The sequence below is a fragment of the Temnothorax curvispinosus genome, unplaced genomic scaffold (genome assembly GCF_003070985.1).
Source record: "Temnothorax curvispinosus isolate PA1 unplaced genomic scaffold, ASM307098v1 QBEX01006657.1, whole genome shotgun sequence".
In the NCBI taxonomy this organism is placed as follows: Eukaryota; Metazoa; Arthropoda; class Insecta; order Hymenoptera; family Formicidae; genus Temnothorax; species Temnothorax curvispinosus.
The window spans coordinates 1,077,665-1,090,639 of NW_020216437.1; the positions used below are offsets into that span (position 1 = coordinate 1,077,665).

The 12,975-nt window shown below is 37.4% G+C and overlaps 1 protein-coding gene across 3 annotated transcripts in view; it reads left to right on the forward strand.

Annotated features, from left to right (window-relative positions):
* LOC112456119 (putative polypeptide N-acetylgalactosaminyltransferase 9) overlaps positions 1-12,975 on the forward strand; it is a 189,548-nt gene that overhangs the window by 58,414 nt on the left and 118,159 nt on the right. Inside the window, exon 1 of one of the 3 annotated variants that reach the window (XM_025018441.1) lies at positions 2,219-2,609. The exons of the other annotated variants lie outside the window; for them this stretch is intronic. The gene's annotated coding sequence lies outside the window, so the exon portion shown is untranslated. Of the gene's footprint in view, positions 1-2,218; positions 2,610-12,975 lie in introns of those variants that run through there. 3 annotated transcript variants of the gene reach the window in all.

Here is a 12,975-nt window from a genome sequence, read left to right on the forward strand (position 1 = left end):
TAATACCAAAGGCTAATAGTTTTTAAATGAGAAGTGTTTAAAGTTGATCAATCAAATTAATCAATCAAACGCATCAATTCTATTCTTGAAACTGATATAGATATATAGAAAATTTGCTTGAAAACACCTTCATTACTAATGTAATGTGACATGACTGAGCGCGCGAATTTCGGAGAATTTGATTGATCAACTTTAAACTTCTCTTTTAAAAACTATTGTAGCCTCGGCATTTTAGTATTAGGATTTTCGTCTCAAAATGATCTTAGAAATCTGCTATTAACGGGTGATCTGGGACACCCTGTATATCTTATAACTTGGTTTTATTTTTTATTACAGTTTTATTAATGAATTTGGAATTGGAGCAAAAATATCGAGACATTAATAATTTTAACAAGCTAATTCAATCTTCAGCAAAAATATCGATGTATTGATAGTTTCTAATTAATAAGCGATTGGAAAAGGAAAGGAATTCATTGAATGTCTTTTCAAAAGTACAAGACGCACGAGAATGTACACACAAGTTTACAGTATACAAAACAGTAGCGAACGTTCAGAACAGGATAAGTTTCCCAAAATTAATTTCAAAGAATTTATTATTAAATTGTGAATTATGGGACATTTTGTGTATATAGAAAAATCTAATAAATACAAGATGTTATATTTGTTTAAAAAAAACTTAAATCATTAAATAGTTAAGTTTCTCAGGTAGTTAAATTTTGAAATTGCATAATAGCGGTAACGTAAACATACGTATAATTTTCTACGTGTTGGCATCACATCGTTGGCATCCGGCATTCATATTCGCGCGCTTTGGAACGATACAACAGCCTTACATCATTACACGCTAATTATGTGCCTCGAAGATCTGTAATTTGCGGAGGAAAGCAGTCGCTTTGTGGCACGTATCGTTTAATCTCGCAATGCTTTTGATTCGCAAACGTTAACCGCTAGTGATTATCCTATTCTGAACGTTCGCTACTGTCTTGTATACTGTAAACTTGTGTATGTATTCTCGTGCATCTTGTACTTTTGAAGAGACATTCAATTTAGAAAAGGATAAACGTATTTAGAAGAAGACTATCGTGAGAAACGTGGATGTATAATCGGTTTCTGAGAGCATATTATTGTCAGTACTAATCTTAGTGCTAAGATTAGATTAGATTACCGTCGAATCAAATTCTTATTTTGACGGACTGTTTTGGAACATGTAAATATCTATTACTTTCACACGAATTAATATTAAGAAATCCGAGTTACGTTATATTATTAATGAGTATTTAAACAAGATTAAAATTTGATATTTTAATTTTAATTGAGATAAGCTCGTTCGTAATCCGACATATTACGATTTAATTTGAGAGTGGTATTGTGTGTAGCGGTTTTTCAACAAAATATTCCATAAGCCCGAACGCGCAAATTTTACGTATATTATTTTTTTATCCGATTAAGACTGAAATGCCCATCGCGCATCAACGAGAATACATCTGCATTCGCGGAAACTAACCAAGCAATTATCCAAGCACTTCTTAACTGCTGCGTCTGTTTTCGAGGACGATCTTAATCATGATGATTAAACAAAAGTACGAATACTTATTGTGCCATTGAGTTCCTTATCTTGATTTATCGATAAATATCATGCGGTTGTCAATAAATCGTTGCAACCGCGTTACTCCATCGAAACGAAGATGAAACGCGACCGTATGGGTCTCAGACGGCAGTTTTACTTGTATGGCAACTAGAACGCGAAATCCATTTTACAATATATGTATTCTAAGAGATTGGTTTCCGCGGTTTCCCGAGAGATTGAAGCCTCGGAAGCCCGAGATGTCCCACGCGGATGTGTTCCTCACGACGCAAACTGCGTTTCCGCGGAATAATTCAGCGACTCGAGCTCCTTCTCTCGATACAGCGTCGCATACTCGCGGCTTAATTCCTGAGAGTGTAGAGAATGTCGACGTGGAATCCGAGCGCGCTTCTTATACCGCGAAAAGATCGTGACGCCGAGCGTTGAGCAATCGCTTGGTGGACGAGCCGAAGGTTCTGCTTTCGCGCAAAGGCCATCGAGAGTATGCCTCCGCTCCTTCTTCGCGGTTCACCTTCTCCTCCCTGGTTCACCTTCTCCTACTCCGCGGAATCCGCAGGTCGCAGGTGTTCGAGCCGGCTATCGGCACTGCTTGGCCGCCGTGCCGGTTTCAGTCACCGCCTGGTCGTCGCCAGGTTTAGCGGCTTTCTCCTGATACTTTGATGATTCTTTTTTTTACCGTGGCATGTTCGCGCGATAGAAATCTCCGGTTGGCACCGGTAAGGTTTATCGGCTTTTATCATAACGGCGGTCAATAATTCGTCGGCGCCAAAGTGTCTTTGATAAGATTACGATGATATCGCAGAGATTGTAATGCGGTTTTATGTAGTATTATTTTATTTGCTGGCTTAAAAAAAATTCACAGGAGATAGAAAACATCAGCATGGTGTATTTCATTGGTGAAAGTGTGATGTAGATAATGAATTCTGTTCTGTAGTTCAATATTAATGTGTATCTTTGTCAAACGCGTGAGATATAAGTGACTACGTATATCTGCTTTTATAAGTGCAACATTTATATAAAAACGGTAAGTTTTACGCTTATATTATAGTCCTGACCAATATTACCCGAAAACGAAAAAAGTTTGAATATTTCAGTATTTTACAAATGTAAAATATATAGATACGAATTTTTATATGTTATAAATGCAAGAGCTGCATAGTCACGAAAAACATGAACAATATAATTTAATTATTTTAACAAAGTTGTCATTCTCAAATCATACTATATACGTAATACAGGAAAAATATAGTCAGGTATTATGTAACAATTAATAAGTAAAATTGCCGTTAGTTTTACCGCTATTTGAGTGTGTAAATAGTAGTCTTGTTCATGTGAGGTTACTTTCACCGATTCGTGCGACGATATTTCATTTTATTGTGCGACGAATGACGACTATTTCTTTGCTATTATCGTTGTAATGTCGTTATATAGCTTGTATAATTCAATTTTATCGTGACAGCTTAACTTTGGCTCGGTCGGCCACCTTCACATGGTTGCAAATTATCGTTATATTGGCCAGGTACACGAAACTCGGAGCGTGTTGGGTGAATCACGCGACAAAGGAGTATACGTTTTGAGAGAATCAATTTTTATTACCTTAAATAAGTCTCGGTCTCAACCAATCAGGAAGCAGACTGAAGTACTCTTATCACAATGAATCATCTATGTCATAATCTATGTTAATTTACTCAACAACGACATATTTTACTTAAAACCGAATTATATAACTGAATTTTCGAAATATTTGTAAACTCATCAGTTCAGTAATAATTGGTAGCGTATGCGGAAAATCGAGTAGACAAATTTTAGTTACAATAGAACGAGTGCATATATTTCCGATAACAAGTACGACGATGGATGATGTCAAACTCATTATCGAGAATAATTTGAAGTGCGAATCATGTCATAACATATCGCAAAAATAACTAACGTGCCATGATTGTTGAATATCCATTATCAGAAACTGTTACGATTTTATATAAAGATATAATACATAATTATGCATAATTATAATTCTATATAATATCACACAGAGGCGAATAAAATAATTACGTTATGAACCTTTATCTTTATCTGGTAATGTCTCCAAGTCAAATTTGTGTTAATATTTCGGTTTTGAAAGTGTTATAACTAAATATTTATAATTGAATTAATTATTTTCTTTGAACGTGGATCTTTCCGTTGTCACGCTTCATATTTATGTGTATATGTCACATAATCTTATATTCTCTCTGCGTGTAAATTGTTTAGGTATACTATCTAATTAAATTCCAATATCAGAATAATCGATAAACTTGTTAGCTTTCTCTCTCACTCTCTTTGTCCATCTCGCTTCAACATCTCATAAAGAGGTTAGCGAACGGAGAATCAGCTTCGGCAAAGCCGAGGAATCCAAGCGGTCTTTACGTGTCTGCCCTTTCTATCTATCGCTACGCGGTTGCTTCCGGTAACGGGGTAACAGACCACGAAGAAACTGCGCGATGCGAAGCGGCGAAACGTCGAAGGAAGGAAGAGAAGGCGGAAGAATATCTCACTAGCCAAGTTCTAGCAGTCAGTCGCGATGCCGATAGCTTATGACTACGTTACGCCTTTTAAGTCGCGCTAGTAGCAACGAGCGCGATCAACGTTCCGAAATACGAGCCTCGATGCGCTTTTTTATCTTATCCAGTTATTTGCTGCAACATTTATTCTTCATTTCTATAAAAAATATTGTTTTAGCATGTCGATATCAGTTTAACAGTCAATCAATCGAACATTCTAACGTGATTAAAATATATTAACGTTAAAGAGTATCGTTATATCACATTTTATTCAATGAAAACATCATTTTTGTCATATATATCGTTCAATAAATTTTAAATATAAAGGTGTACTATATATAAAATCGCGAAAAAAGTTAAAATTGACATTAGTAAAATCATTATTAATGAAAGATTATTGGGGTTTCAATAACGTTTATTTTAATTTAAACTTTACATCCAATGCCGTGAATATTTTTCCATGAAAAAGTATAGTTGTGCTACTTTACGCGGGATTAAAATATATTTGTACGCTCAGTGGCCATTCACTGGCGAGAGCGGTCATTCACATACCTTATCCCGTTCGTCAAATTCCACTCGTCGCTGTTCGGCACTCTGTGACGATCTGTAACGAATCCACTCGGATGGAATTTAAATTGAAGCGCTGCCATTGGCATCGCGATAAACTCGAGAAGCGAACTATGCGCGCGTGTAGAGATTCTTCAGCACACCTTTATTCGCACCAGCGCCAAAGTATGTAGCGAGTTATGTGCAGCGCGCATCGATTAAAATCAATCAGAATCTGTCGATGGTACGCGCGAAACGGATCGATGTATGCACATGTATCGCGTCGTTCGCGTTTCTGACCTTCGTGGAATATTGTTTTCTCTATGGGTATACGCGGATTTGCCGGATATCCGTTTCAACGACTGTGTTTCTCATCGCGCGCCTGTCGCGAATCCACGCGACGACGCAGCGATAAATAAGCCGCTTATATGCGGTAATCTAATCCCGTAGTCGTGTCTCTCTCCTTCCGCGGTGCGGAATGCGCGTATTAACCGAAGCCGGGAAAGAGAAAGGAGCCGGAGACACGGAGATTCTCTTGGCTAAGAGCATTGGCAAAATGATGTTGGCAACGACGAGCCATGGTGAAAGAGGGACAGACGTCAGCGCGCGGTAGAACCGGATATACATATTTCGTCGACTGATACGCCGGATTTGACTGATCGTGACGACGACATTGCGTTTTGATTTCGTGCTGCAACTTGTTTGCGAACCCCGCGGGATTCGCGTTAAATCTCATTCGACGCTTTTGCCGTGCTGAATAGCTCTAAGCTATATAGTTCTAAAGCGTAACTTTGTAAAGCTCGTACTATTAATGCAGGAGTTAGGTAGTAGGAATTTGAGATACAGTCGACATTTAAGACATTTATAATTCAACCGATTAATATCGCATCTTGAGACCGGGAGAACAAATCAACGAATGATTCCTATTACCGTTTCTAAAAAAAATCGCGTTTATCAATAGTACTTGCAAAGAAAAGTCGTCTTCCGTTTTGGTTTTTATTTTCATTCATGTTGCTGCATCAGCGCAGAACGCAGATCACACGGGGCTAAAGTTTCAATGATATGTCGCGCGTCGGCTGTTGATTCGTCTATCGTAAAGTCGCGGTCATCGCAGGCTACATCGTCGCGATCTGACCGCTTCCCGTTTACTGGATGCAATCTCTTAACCTTGCACTTCAGCCACCAACTTCCTAGCTGTGTATGATAGCTCGGTACGTGCGAGCGACATAGCGTCAGGTTCACTATTGCGCGCACAACGCGCGAGGCTGCCGTTTCATTACGGGTTTATTACACGGCCGAATTAGGTCAGGGCTTTACGAGATGAACTTTACATCGCGCGGCTGCACTGGCAGGTTGTATTGCAACTTTATGAGCACCGTTTATCGGAAAGGACGTCGTCCCGTCGATGACATCCGCTCTTTGTTGTAAAAATGCACGTTCGAAAATACTTTGTTTTTCTACGTATTATTTTCAAAATCTTAGAAAAAATAACGTCTGATATCTTTATTTTCATTTTATCATGAAATATACCTAAAGTTATCTAGAAGAGATCTCTGATTTTTATCTTTTCCTATAAATTATAGTACGTGCTATGCCGTAGATAGGGAATTTAAATTAATTTGAATAAATTAAACTAGCGCTAAAAGATTTGATCATAAAATCGTGCCGATAAATATTATGAGATCTCAGAATGTCCATTATGTCCAGATCGCCAATATTGGTTTATTATCTCAAATCGAGTTTCAAATTTACAGTTTTTTAGTATAACTACATTTATTCCGTTAACTTGTTTACTTTTTTTTACTTATTGTTTCTGTTATAAATAGTTGAGAGCTATATGGTAGTGTTTATTAGTATCTTATTTTGATATTATCTTTTTTTTTGACGCATCAGATCGCGTTATTAAATTCGAAAATCGTAAATGTCTTATTGACAGTTTCGAGTAGATTTTTAGCACAAAAATTCGTCAAAAATTTATGGGATAATATCCTGAACTTAGCGACATCCTTTGATATCTAAAATTAAACTCATTAACGCATATCATTAAACTCGCAATACGTTATAACGATGAATTTATCATGTCATTATCGTATATTGTTATCGTCTTCTATGGTGCAACCGCTGTATGACGGAAGCGGTCGTATTTGTTATCGTAATTAATTATTATCATAAGTTACACAAATTGAATTAAATTATGTATTCGAGTAATAATTTATGGCCAGTTTTATACGTTACAATAATTTTCTATGTTTGGAACAGAGATAACATAAAAGATACGTAAAGTATATAATGCTTGCAATTATAGTTATCAATGCTGGCAATTATAGTTAATCAATTAATGATTTTTAGGGAATATTTTTATCATTTTTTTGATAAAAGTTATTCTATTGTATTTATATATAATTACAAAAGTAACATAAATAGAAAAACTTTATGATATGATAAATATTTTAACCTATTTATTTAATTAATTTTATATTCTACTTATTGGCTATATTTATAAATAGTGAATTATTTGTAACACATAACTATCATATTATTCGTTTTACTCGTCTGCTCTGATCAGGATTTCATATTACTAATATTAATTGTCTTATAAATTTTTGTCAATGAATTAAAGATATGACTGACAATAAAAGACATAGAATAAGTTGAATTATAATAGAATAAAAATTAAGAATGCGGCTAAACTCCGAAATTTGGATATCAGTAAAACCGAAGAAATCTCATCAGGATTATATTTGCTTGCACGAATGAAGCTATCAGTTTTCATCAAAATCGGAGATAGAGAGCTTATGAACATTTCTAACGGAGATGCACATCGGCGTTACATGCCAGATTATCGGGGAGCGTTTCAATTAAGCTGTAGATTTATTTCTCGTCTCATTTATGTCAATGGTCGGAGCCGCCTCGCGAAGCTCACAATTATGTGCCTATCCAGGCGATTGAACTATGAAATAATCCGTCTCGCCGATGTTAGATAGCGGACTTTTATCACGTTTCCAGCTGCGCGAATCGATTCGGAACGGAAAAGTTCCGCTTCTTCGTCCTGGCAAACGAGATCATTACGAGAGGTGCTTTACGTAGATTACCCGATTCCCTAAGTAGATTTCTCAAATTAGGCGATGTAACTAATCAGACGGAATCTCCGTACGCGCCGAGTGTGTTTCCGTACTTTTATTTTAATCATTATTACGGGGTATTTTTTATTATTTCCGTGGTTTAAACTAATCATGACATATATTAGTTACCTTTTTAGTTTAAAAATGTTTGTGGCAATTAATAAGATTTTTAAACAGAACTATAAACATCAATAACTATATCATGCAGAAATTAACATGTCATATGGTAGATGAGATTAACTGAGACATCACATAGACGACATTTTATTTTATTAATACTTTCTTTATTTATGGACATATTTTAATATAATTATTTAATTAATATAATTAATGCAAGTTTTGTGTGATAATTTCGGTAGAAGGAATTAAACTTTTTTTATGTTTAGGTTTTATCCGCATTTTGTTATTCAATCCAGTATTTATAATGTAATACGTATAAAATACATAAAATTTGTACATTTTATAAATATTACAAAAATATTCTAAGATAAAGTGTTACATGCTGCTTTACGATGTTAGAGTCTAAGCTTTTCCGAGTCGTTTCTTGTAAGAGCATTTGAAATGCAAAACCGTCCGAGCGGCGTTTACGTGACGTACGATATACATGACTCGCGATTAGTCGATAAGAGTAATTTCTCTTGCGATGCTTTCCCGTCGGGGAAAAAATTTTTCCTCAGTTTTACCGCGAGCTATTGGGAAAGTTTTAAAATACAGCGAGAGGAAACATCGGAAACCGCGGTGGCGGGATGCATTCGTTCGTCATAGATATAAATCCATCTACTCAATGTCACGAAGGTAGGAAGAAAGAAAGAATAAAAAAAAAAGAAGAACTCTCGGTAGGCTTTTTGGATATCTGCCAAAAACTCCAGATCCGAATGAAACTCCGCAGTGGAGTTCGACACGCCAAAAGGCTTTGCCGAGGCGCATAGGCGAAAGAATATAGCGTTGCAATCGTTCCATTTCGCTGGGATTGCGACCAGCAGCGTCGTAGAAACGAAGATCAAATTATTTCGGTATCTAAATTCCAGTTTGCTCGACTTTAGATTGCGAACTTGGAAAACCACGCCGGGAAGACGAGAAAGCTTTTCCGGAACAGAAATCTATAATTAGGAAAGAGCTCATTTTGAACCTAACGGCGTTTCGCGGATATTATACGCGTGTCTTTAAAGAGATGAGTACAATTACGAAAACGGGATAAAAACAGGAAGGTGTCTTTAAAGAGATATTACAAACTATTTTATGTAATGAACGGTATGCCTATGTATTGACCTTACACGAACATGCTTGTGACTGACGTGTGTAAAAACGTTGAATAATTTATCGCGCAATATTATTCCGTCGTAATGTACAACGTCGACAATTTCCCGCTTTTAAAAGATACAAGAGAGACGTGAAACTAAGCGTACAAGTATCCAAAGACTCTTTCGAAAGCTATACGCTTGTCGCAGTACATACTCTTATCGATTGACATATTATAAGTGAGAATGAGGGAAAGTTGAAATTGCATGCACTCTTCCACACTCGAGCTTTGTTTACGTGATACGACACATCCAATTTTATGACACATAATCAAAATTTATGACAGAATTTTATAACTTGATAAATGCGAATAAAAAATTTTGTTTACAACCAAGACACCGTCCGTAGATTCCATCTGGAAAAATCTGAGCTCTTTATGATGTTGCAATTTCATTGAAGAACAAAAATGATTTACTGGATGTAAAAATTAAAGTATGAATTAGTTTTTGATTAAAAACAATTGGTGGTGGTGGTGGCAGAGATTGATCTGATTGCACGAGTGAACAAAAAAGGGGGACGCTCTGCTATTTGTGTTTATGAATGGGGCGGGGACAAACATTATTTAAATTAGGCAATCTCTCGGGACGATTACGTCTGCGGTTTCGCTAATTGCGTGGATACCGTTGCACCGCTATGGTGAAACGTGTCGCGTCGTCGAACAAAAAATTCAGGTGCACGATTGCAGTTCGCAGAAAGCTCGAAATTCCCGCGCGAAATGTCGTCATTAATAAAGGGCTATATGGTCGTGCTTGCACGATGTCGGTGATCATTGGATAATAAAGATAATTAGGTAGTATTCATCACAGACGCCGTGATGGCGCAAATTCACGAGACTTGTCTGGAAGTGATGTCGCTTGACATTTAAATATAATCAGACGTCTCGAACGCGTGTCCATGATAATTCTCCCTCGCTTGCTCAATCAATCATGATCGTCTCATAGTATATCCGGATTTGTCTTTCTCGCGTTGACGACCTTTTTTACTTTGTGATGTATGGAAGGATTAGTTATTGTTTTTTCATGATAATTATTTTTTATTTGTAAATTGCGTAATGCTTTATTTAATTAAATTTAACCCTCCGTCACCACCGTTATTTTTACTGCTTTTGTTGCCCCCCTGGGTCCATTTTGTCCAGTCTGCCGGATCCTGGCGTCCCTTGACGTGAGTGAGTTCTCACTATACTAACAACTTTTTTTAAAAAGGAGAGCCAAACCTCGCCCTATCTTTATTTCGGAGATATTTGATGAGCTCAAAACTTCGCTTGTGCCCAAAAAGACCCAGGGGGGTGACGGAGGGTTAAATATAATGTTATGTATACAGTTTCTTAATAAAGAGGCATATACGCAAGAAAAGTTATTTTATGTTTGTGCTCTGTGATTCCACAAATGACAAAATGATACAAAATGAGAGCTAACATCCTCCACTTATGAAAAGAAAATATGTATAACGATACTCGAAAGATTTATTATAATTGGCATATATGGGAAAGAGGGAACCTATTTTATAATTTAATAGCCACAAATTTGATAGCCAATGCGATACATTTTACAATAACTTTAACATTTCGCAAGTACCCACAATTCCCGTGGATTAGTAATGTATAACGCTATATTTGATCCGTATATTTGCAAATCAATAATTTGTTATGCACACCTAATTTAATTATTCATTTTATTATATTAACATATGTATTGCTGTCCTACATGAGTGTTATCAATACAAGATTATCAATTACAATATTAATTTCATTTTATCTCACTTTCGAAAAATAGAATTTCATCGACGGTTGATCAATAGTGGCGTTATAAACAGCAATCTGTATGGATGATTAAATTATTAATTCGAACAGTAGATAATTATCGCTATTAATATAAAAATTATTTACGTAATTCGGCATTAAATTAGGCGTAAAATATACGTTATTATAGTATTGTTTTACAGTTTGATTACGAAATCATCGATATATTACATTTAGTTTGGCCTGTTGAAATTGTTATACCGATCATTGCAATGCCTCTCATTCGTAATGCTTCGCTGATGCTTCGCTGATCGATAGATTAACTATCTGGCTGAAGTCGTCGTCGGAGTACCGGCTCGCTATTTGTAGTAACGCAAACGTTTGCTCTGACGACGCGATAACATCGAAGATAACGAGCCCGATCGCAGTTAATGCCCGTCGGAAGCCTGTACGTGACTTCGTGACCGATGCCGCTTAATTTCGCGGGGATCGATCGTTGTCACGCTTGACTATCGGCTCTCGTACTGGGTCGCAAACGAAGGAACATTCGCATCGATTATTGCCAATTGGCGCAAAAGTTTACAAATATTTACCGATATTGGCGCTGTATCTCGCATACGTTATCAAACATTATTATGACGCGATTGCATCATACGTTTCTAGAACGTATTTCATATGTTCGTTACGTAAAAAGAGACTAGATAACGCGAATTGTTTGTACTGCAGGTTAAATTTTCCGCCTAATATAAACTTGTCGTTGAATTTGAGGAACGAAGATGCTCTAATTTCCGCGACTGCGACAAACGGCTCGTCGACTTTGACGACGGACTCGTCGCGCAACGGATCGTCGGATTTACGAAAACTCGCGCGTCTAGTTTTCATAAAACTCGACGCGACGCGCGACGGTCTCATAATATGCTAATGCTCGAACTAATAAAAATTCAGTAGTACGACGAAAGTACCGCGAAATTTTATGCGGCGATTGCGGGCTTTTCGGGAATGCGCATCGCGTCCTAGTGGTAGTGGCTGCTTAAAGGCTGTTTTTGCATAAGAGGACGAGAGGAGGATAGACGAAGATGTCAGGTTTTTATGTTAATCCTTAGCGGGGAACATTTTTGTTTGGCGCGGAGGTAATGGAATGGAACAAAGTCGCGGAATTTAAGATGCCTCCTTATTTTCTCTTATTCACGCCGCGCCGCCCCGCTTTACCACTTCGCGCGCCACTCGTTGACCTTTGAAGTTGAATGATGAAATTCTCGTGATGCGAACGGTACGTTTGAGTCGTTTATTCGAGATTATTGTCCCGGGAAAGTGTGCGGTACGGCTTATGTAAAATTAATGTAGCTGTACCTCGCACTTTTCTTTCACGCAAACAAATGTATTGCGTAGACCACAAATTTTTATTTTTCGATAATCACACCATTTATTCTGTACTCGGCCCTATCACGGGACAAATTTACGTTATTTCGACCGCGATCTTCTCTGGGAGCGAATTACACAACGATATTTCGTAACCACCGAAGAGAAACCACGCGTTGACGCATCGTCGAAACCCCGCAACATTCCACGTGACACCTCGCTCGAATGTTGCTCGAATGTTTGTGAGAATTATTGCAGAATGTGACGGCTTGGATCCTGAACTATGTGTGCCGCGCGGTGGCGACGCGATGCGACGCGACACGAGACACGAGAAAGGATGCGAGAGATTGCTCGCGGAGAGGAAGGAGAGGTCTTCTTCGTCGTCATTGGGAAAGTATGCCGTCGAAAGGTCAGCGTTTAACTCGCCATGGAGGCACACGCGCGAGTTATTGTCGCTTCCTCCTTCCTCTATACGCTTCTTCTCGCCGGACCAATGTCGATTCACAATTATTACATTAGCACGTAGTAAAGAAAATTGCGGAACGTTTCTCAATAATTAACTGCGAGGATCGCATAAACGACTTGTTATAAACACAGAAAGAAACTTGACGCTAATATAAATGTGGAAAGAATTTATTGATACAGTCGGAGTCATACTGTTACCGTGAACAATCAGAATTATATACATCATTGTCTTATATATATTATGGATCTAAACAATTTCATGCTTCTTTTAACACGACTAAAAGCATCTTCATGCCGGTCACTGTTCTGTTCCTTCCGTTT